The sequence below is a fragment of the Mus caroli genome, unplaced genomic scaffold, assembly GCF_978045245.1.
Source record: "Mus caroli unplaced genomic scaffold, Mus_caroli_1 scaffold_20, whole genome shotgun sequence".
NCBI classification, from domain to species: Eukaryota; Metazoa; Chordata; class Mammalia; order Rodentia; family Muridae; genus Mus; species Mus caroli.
The window spans coordinates 40,581,828-40,589,762 of record NW_028227275.1 but is presented as its reverse complement, the minus strand read 5'-3'; positions in this window follow the sequence as shown (position 1 = coordinate 40,589,762).

The following is a 7,935-nucleotide window of genomic DNA, read 5'->3' as shown; positions in this document are numbered from 1 at the left end:
CTGAGAAGAAGGTATATCCTTTTGTTTTAGGATAAAATATCCTGTAGATATCTGTTAAATCCATTTGTTTCATAAGTTCTGTTAATTTCACTGTGTCCCTGTTTAGTTTCTGTTTCCATGATTTGTCCATTGATAAAAGTGGTATGTTGAAGTCTCCTACTATTATTGTGTGAGGTGCAATGTGTGCTTTGAGCTTTACTAAAGTTTCTTTAATGAATGTGGCTGCCCTTGCATTTGGAGCATAGATATTCAGAATTGAGAGTTCCTCTTGGAAGATTTTACCTGTGATGAGTATGAAGTGTCCCTCCTTGTCTTTTTTGATAACTTTGGTTTGGATGTCGATTTTATTAGATATTAGAATGGCTACTCCATCTTGTTTTTTCAGACCATTGGCTTGGAAAATTGTTTTCCAGCCTTTCATTCTGAGGTAGTATCTTTCTTTTTCCCTGACATGGGTTTCCTGTAAGCAGAAAAATGTTGGGTCCTGTTTGTTTAGCCAGTCTGTTAGTCTATGTCTTTTTATTGGGGAATTGAGTCCATTGATATTAAGAGATATTAAGGAAAAGTAATTGTTGCTTCCTTTTATTTTTGTTGTTGAAGTTGGCATTCTGTTCTTGTAACTGTCTTCTTTTAGGTTTGTTGAAGGATTATTATCTTGCTTTTTCTAGGACGTGGTTTCTGTACTTGTATTGGTTTTTTTCTGTTATTATCCTTTGAAGGGCTGGATTCGTGGAAAGATAATGTGTGAATTTGGTAATTGAGAGTTTGGCTGGGTATAGTAGCCTGGGCTGTCATTTGTGTTCTCTTAGTGTCTGTATAACATCTGTCCAGTATCTTCTGGTTTTCAATAGTCTCTGGTGAAAAGTCTGGTGTAATTCTGATAGGCTTGCCTTTATATGTTACTTGACCTTTTGCCTTATTGCTTTTAGTATTCTATCTTTACTTAGTGCATTTGTTGTTCTGATTATTATGTGTCGGGAGGAATTTCTTTTCTGGTCCAGTCTATTTGGAGTTCTGTAGGCTTCTTGTATGGTCGTGGGCATCTTTTTCTTTAGGTTTGGGAAGTTTTCTTCTATAATTTTGTTGAAGATATTTGCTGGCCCTTTAAGTTGAAAATCTTCATTCTCATCTACTCCTATTATCCATAGGTTTGGTCTTCTTATTGTGTCCTGGATTTTCTGGATGTTTTCAGTTAGGATATTTTTGCATTTTGCATTTTCTTTGATTGTTGTGCTAATGTTTTCTAATGGAATCTTCTGTACCTGAGATTCTCTTTTCCATCTCTTATATTCCATTGCTGATGCTTGCATCTATGGTTCCAGATTTCTTTCCTAGGGTTTCTATCTCCAGCATTGCCTCACTTTGGGTTTTCTTTATTGTGTCTACTTCCCTTTTTAGGTTTAGTATTGTTTTGTTCATTTCCATAACCTGTTTGGATGTGGTTTCCTGTTTTTCTTTAAAGACTTCTACCTGTTTGGTTGTGTTTTCCTGTTTTTCTTTAAGGACTTGTAACTCTTTAGCAGTGTTCTCCTGTATTTCTTTAAGTGAGTTATTAAAGTCCTTCTTGATGTCCTCTACCATCATCATGAGATATGCTTTTAAATCCGGGTCTAGCTTTTTGGGTGTGTTGGGGTGCCCAGGACTGGGTGAGGTATGAGTGCTGCATTCTGATGATGGTCAGTTGTCTTGGTTTCTGTTAGTAAGATCCTTATGTTTGCTTTTTGCCACCTGGTAATCTCTGGAGTTAGTTTTTATAGTTGTCTCTGGTTAGAGCTTGTTCCTCTCATGATTCTGTTAGCCTCTATCAGAAGACCTGGGAGACTAGATCTCTCCTCTGAGTGAGCTTGCTCAGAGTGAGCTTGCTCTCCTGCTCAGAGCACTTTCTGCAGGCAAGCTCTCCTCTTACAGGGAAGGTGCACAGATATCTGGCGTTCAGCCTCCCTCCTGGCAGAAGATGAAGGCCTGAAACAGGACCTGTCCCAGAAGCTGTGTTGCTTCAGCCTGTCACAGAAGCTGTTAGCTTTTGTAGTCCATACTCTCACCTGCACAACTAGTCTCAGAGTGATCCTGGAACCAAGATGGCTCCCTCAGGTGCTCTAGCAAAGCCCTCCCGGGCAGGGCGGACACCTCTCCTCTGGCAGGGAAGGTGCCCAGATGTCTGGAGCCCGAAACGGGGGCTGTCTCAGAAGCTGTCCTCTAGGGACCTTGGGGGTGTCCGCTGACTCTGCACCCAGGTGAACCAGTGCTGGCACCAACTGGAAGGGACTTGTGACCCTGGTCAGGCTGGGTTTCCTTCTTTCCTAATGCTGTCTCAGGTCCCTTGAGATTGGATTGGAACAGAAGTTGTGTTCCACTCACAGGTGGTCCTAAGATCGCGTGGAGAGTCCTCTAGGGGGCCTTAGGGGTGTCCGCCAACTCTGCGCCCAACTATATTTTTATATAAATGTAAAATATAAACATTAATTATAGGAAAAGCCCAAAAGTATATTACCTAGTTATGTCTTAAAAACACCATGAATGTACAAATTATATTTTAGAATCAGTGTTAAAATTTAGAAGTGCCTTTGTTTAGTTAATAAAAATACCAGTATTTTGGGAAAACACCAGGCAAGCAGATGTCAAGATGCCTTGTGGTACTTTACTCGCCTCCACTGCTGCTGAGCCTACAGAAAATTTGACAACTGTCCTATTAAAAACTGTGTGAAATAACATAAACAATTTCCAAAGGCTTTTCAGAGAGCACAAGTAATTCAATTCATTTCTTTTTAAGGAAAATGTTGACTTTGTGTTTGGAATTTCAACCAAATTCTGACTGATTAAAAAATGTTTCTGAATTGCTTAATGCCTCTGCTTCCTCTGCCAATTCCTGGCTTGCCAAAGGTTGTTTGAAGGGCCACACCTCCTTCCCAGCTGTTCTTCCAGCTGTGCTCTTGACTCTAAGATGAATTCTAAGTCCTGTCTAAGATAACAGTACACTAGAGTCATAGCCCGAAATGCAAGTTTATCTCTGCCTGTTTTAAGGTTGTTTTTGTACCTTGACTCATTGGCAAATTGGGGGAGTATATAGGATGCAGTACTTAGTTGTGTAGCTCATAAGCAATTGCATTTCTACCAGAATATCTAATATGAGCGAAATTTGTGTATCCATTCCCCTGCAGAAACATGCATATATCACTATATGTCATGTGTAGCTCAAAATATGAATGTTATATTTGGACATGGTCTGTTGAGAGGTGATGAAATTTGAATAAGGATCTTGATATAAAGACCTTGTGTCATTATAAGATGAACCATTAGATATTTATACAAGGAAAAGGTCCATCGGAATACAGAGGAATATGGAGACCACATGCAAGTCAAGAGAGTGAGCTTAGGAGAAACCACCCTAAACAATGAGAGTGTAGCACTGTAAATTTTCTGTTTGGAGAAGTCAAGGTACTTTATTTAGATGCAAATTGTAAAACTAAAGCTAATCTCCGGCCTCCTGTAGGGGAATTGGCTCAGAGGAAAACAGTTTTTTTTTGTTTTTTTTTTTTGACTCCCAGCTGAACTCTAAGCACAAGAGGAATTTTAGTCTTTAGAATGATACTTATGAGAAGAGACAGAATCTGTGTTTACCTGACGAATTAATCTCTCTGGTAGCCACCGTGCTTCATCTTCATCTCGTGAAAAAACACAAACCGAGCCTCTTCCCCAGATTAGAACTGGATCTGGACCCTTCCATTTATTAGTCAGGGCGTCCTTCCATTTTACCAATGCATAAGAATTAGAAGTAACTGGGTGCCAGTGGCGTTCCGCTGCAGACTGACCTTTAATGTCAGTTTGCAAAAAGTTTAGGACAAATAAGGTGAAGGCAAGATGAGCCTTTGGTGACCTTGTGGGAAATGCTCTGAATTAACTTTGCTAGGTAATTTAGAATATAGGAATCTCTAATAATTGAACTGAATATTAGACCAGTCTAAGATTGAGTTAGAATGGCTGGTCACACTGAAGAAGAGTGAAAAATCATTATGACTCTATTAAATGACTAATTTTACTAAGTCTGAATATACAGTCTCTGATGTATTATTGCCATAAAGTTAAAAGGCTAGAAGCTAGTCTAAACTGGAAAAATGACAAGCAAGGATTTAAGGTAAACTTCCCTTGAGAAGCATTAGTTAATAAAATACTTTCCACTTAGGAAACAATATATACTGAAAGATTAAAACTTTTGGCTTCTTGTAAAGAAGCAGAAACAATAAACATTTTTCTTACATAATGTAAAGCTATATTAGCCATACGTAGAGGCAAAATTTTCTAGTGATTACCAGTTTACTAGAAGCAAAAATCTTTGAATTTAAGCATTATTTTAAACATCTGAATAGATCTGTAACACTGTTAAAAAGAAATTTTCTTGAACACAGGGAAAAACTTTTTTAGGCATTGTTTGCAAAACAAAAGAAAGGGCCACAAGCCGCTCTGGGGCTGCCCAGAGCCCTGTATTGACTCAAAGGTAAAATACTTTTTAATCTGAGCATTAATCTTAAATTTGCAATCAAACTGCAAGCTGCAGTCAATGGAACAATGGCAGTTTTAACCATAATTTTTAAGTTTTTGTGCAAGGTTAGGATAATATCTACAACTTTGGGAAAGCAAAACCTATGTTTAAAACAATTTATCACTGTTAAAATCAATATTAGAAGCATTACTATCATATTATGAAGTTTGGATATCGATTAATACCTATGAATACCAATTAAAGCAAGCTTTAACGCTTTAATAAAGAGGCATTGCTTTATATCTTATCTTAAATTTTACTATTTAGGATAGGAACCACATTTATCAATTTTTGAGTTAAGAAGATCTTTTTCTGAGGAGGCCTTCTCTGATAGGCACTCCTCCTGAGATACCACAAGCTCCGCCTGAGGGCAATTTAGCACTGGAAAAGTTGCATCTTTTATAGCATCATTTAAAAGCGCCCAGAGACCTAGGGTAAAATTATCTGTCTGAGCAATATTCAGGGCCTCACCAATTTTCTCCCAGGTTCCACAATCTATCGTTTCTTCTTCTTTGAACCATGGACAACAGCTATCTATCTTATCTAAAAAATTTCTTACTAATTGTACTTCAAGCCTTACTCCTCTGGCCTGAAGCAACTCCTGAAAACTAAAAACAACCGCCTGATCCATGACTTTAAACCCTTCCTTCTTCCACCTAAACAGCTTTCTAAAAAGCTGCGGCACACCGCCTGTCTCCGTATCTAGTTCCGATTAACAAACTACTGACCCCAAGCAGAAACAGTGTTGGGTTAGCACTGATTCAAACTTGATTCGTATCCTACTGCATCCTCAGCAACACTTTACAAAACTGAAATTTTAGGCTAGCGCTAGCATGTGTACCTGTCCGTTGCTCCGATGCTCCTCCGATACGAAGATCCTTTCCTTTCTTGTGGAGCTCCACACAGCAGTCGTTTCTCTTAGCATCCCTCTGCCATTCTTCAGGTCCCAGTTCTGGCGCCAACTGTTGCGGCCTGCCCGAAGTCCACAACACGAACGGTTCAACTGAGAATGGCAGAATCTAGACGGGGCGGAAGAAACAATGGAGCCAAGACAACAAACATTCTGATCAAGGCTCAATTTTACTATTTTCAGACACTCAGTTATAAAGGAAGGGGGAGGGAACCCAATATCCCGCCAAGTAACTCAGGGTCCAGTAGCAGGACGAACACGTGTGTGCCTCCAGGCAGCAAAGGCAGGTTCCAGCAGTAGGCGTGGCAGGACGAATGAGCAGTTAGCTCCACCCTTGAGCAAGCAGGTTCCAGGCTGGGGGAAGGGAGGCCACAATAGAGGATGAGGAAGTAATATGGGAGGGACAGCTAAATAAGAACCATTTGGGGGTCATATGGAAACCTAATACTGTAGAAGCTTCCTAAATGATATGCATATATGAAGGTGATCTAAATTAATTGTCAAATAATGGGAGAGACAAAGCCCTAACTGTTTATCTCTTATCACCAAATAAAACTTAAATACTTGGATGGGTTATGTATAATTGAGTTCTGGGCAAAGGGGTTTCATAGAAACTCCTAATAGCACAAGGTGTTGTAAAGGCTATACAGATTGATTTCCACAAACTGAGAGACAGCAAGGTCCCATTGCTGAAATAACATCTACCCAACTCATTTAACATGGAGATCAATAGCTTGCTCAGCCATCATCAGAGAACCTTCCCCAATAGCAGAACAAATACATAGACCCACAGTTAAACATTAAGCAGACAGTGAGAGTACTTTAGTACACTCATCCCTACATGGAGAAGGCCTCCATCAAATCATTCCCTCCATGGCTCACGGAACCTTATATAGAAAAGTAGCAAAAAGAATGTGAGAACCTGAGAGAATGGATGACACCCAAGAAACAAGGCCTTCTGAATCAACAGGATTCTTACACTTATGAACTCACAGAGACTGGGATAACAGATGGCATCCTACAGAAGAAGAAGAAGACACATGCTTTCATCCCTAACCTAGAAAGCTATTTCCAATTAATAATCATTTGCAAATGAAAATTTAGTTTTTCTCTAGGGGAGTCTCACCGGGGAAACAAAGTACGACTTAGGGTAGGATACATGCCCATCAGTAGATTGCAAAAAGAAAAGCAAATTTTCCACATGCTGACCACTTGAACCAACACCATTTGTTTAAAATATTGTCTTTTTTCCACTGGATGGTTTTGGTTTCTTTGCCAAAGATCAGGTGACCAAATGTATGTGGGTTTTTTTTTCTGGGTCTTCAATTCTATTCCATTGATCTACTTGTCTGAATTTGAGAATTGTTCTTTATATCTCTGTGAAAAATTGAATGGGAATTTTGATGGGGATTACATTGAATCTATAGATTGCTATTGGTAACATGGCAACTTTTACTATGTTAAACCTGCTGTCTTAGTCAAGGTTTCTATTCCTGCACAAACATCATGACCAAGAAGCAAGTTGAGGAGGAAAGGATTTATTTAGCTTACATTTCCACATTGCCATTGATCACCAAAGGAAGTCAGGACTGGAACTCAAGCAGGTCAGGAAGCAGGAGCTGATGCTGAGGCCATGGAGGAATATTTCTTACTGGCTTGCTTCCCCTGGCTTGCTCAGCTTGCTTTCTTATAGAACCCAAGACTACCAGCACAGAGATGGTACCACCGAAAAGGGAACCTCCCCCATTGATCACTAATTAAGAAAATGCCTTACAGCTGGATCTCATGGAGACATTTCCTCAACTGAAGCTCCTTTCTCTGTGATAACTGCATCTTGTGTCAAGTTGACACAAAACCAGCCAGTACAATTGACCCCTTGTCAACTTGACACACAAACACATCACTATTAAGCCTCAACCCTTACTTTCTAATTCATCCCCAAGATCTAAATAACTTTAAAAGTCCTACAGTCTTTGCAAATTCTTAAAATCTCAACCTCTTTTAAAATTCAAAGTCTTTTTACAATTAAGTTTCTTAACTGTAGGCTCGACTAAAATACTTCCTTCAAGAGGGAAAAATATCAGTGCACAGTCACAATCAAGACCAAAATAAAACTCTAACTGTCCAATGTCTGTGTTCCACTCATGATCTTCTGGATTCCTCCAAAAGTCACTTCTCCAGCTCTGTCCTTTGTAGCACACACCTCATCCTTTCGGTTCCAGATGCCTGTATTCCACTGCTGCTGCTGTTCTTGGTGTTCATTCATGGTACTGGCATCTCCAAAATACTGCTGTCTTCTGCTGTAACTAGGCTTCACCAATACCCTCTAATAGGTACTCTTTATGGTGCCAAGCCTCAACTCATATGTATGACCCCTTCAGTCTTGGTCCATCAACTACAACCGAGGCTGCACCTTCACCAATGGCCTTCCATGACCTCTCACAGTGCTGAGCCTCAGCTGTTCTTCATGACCTCTTCATGCTTTCAA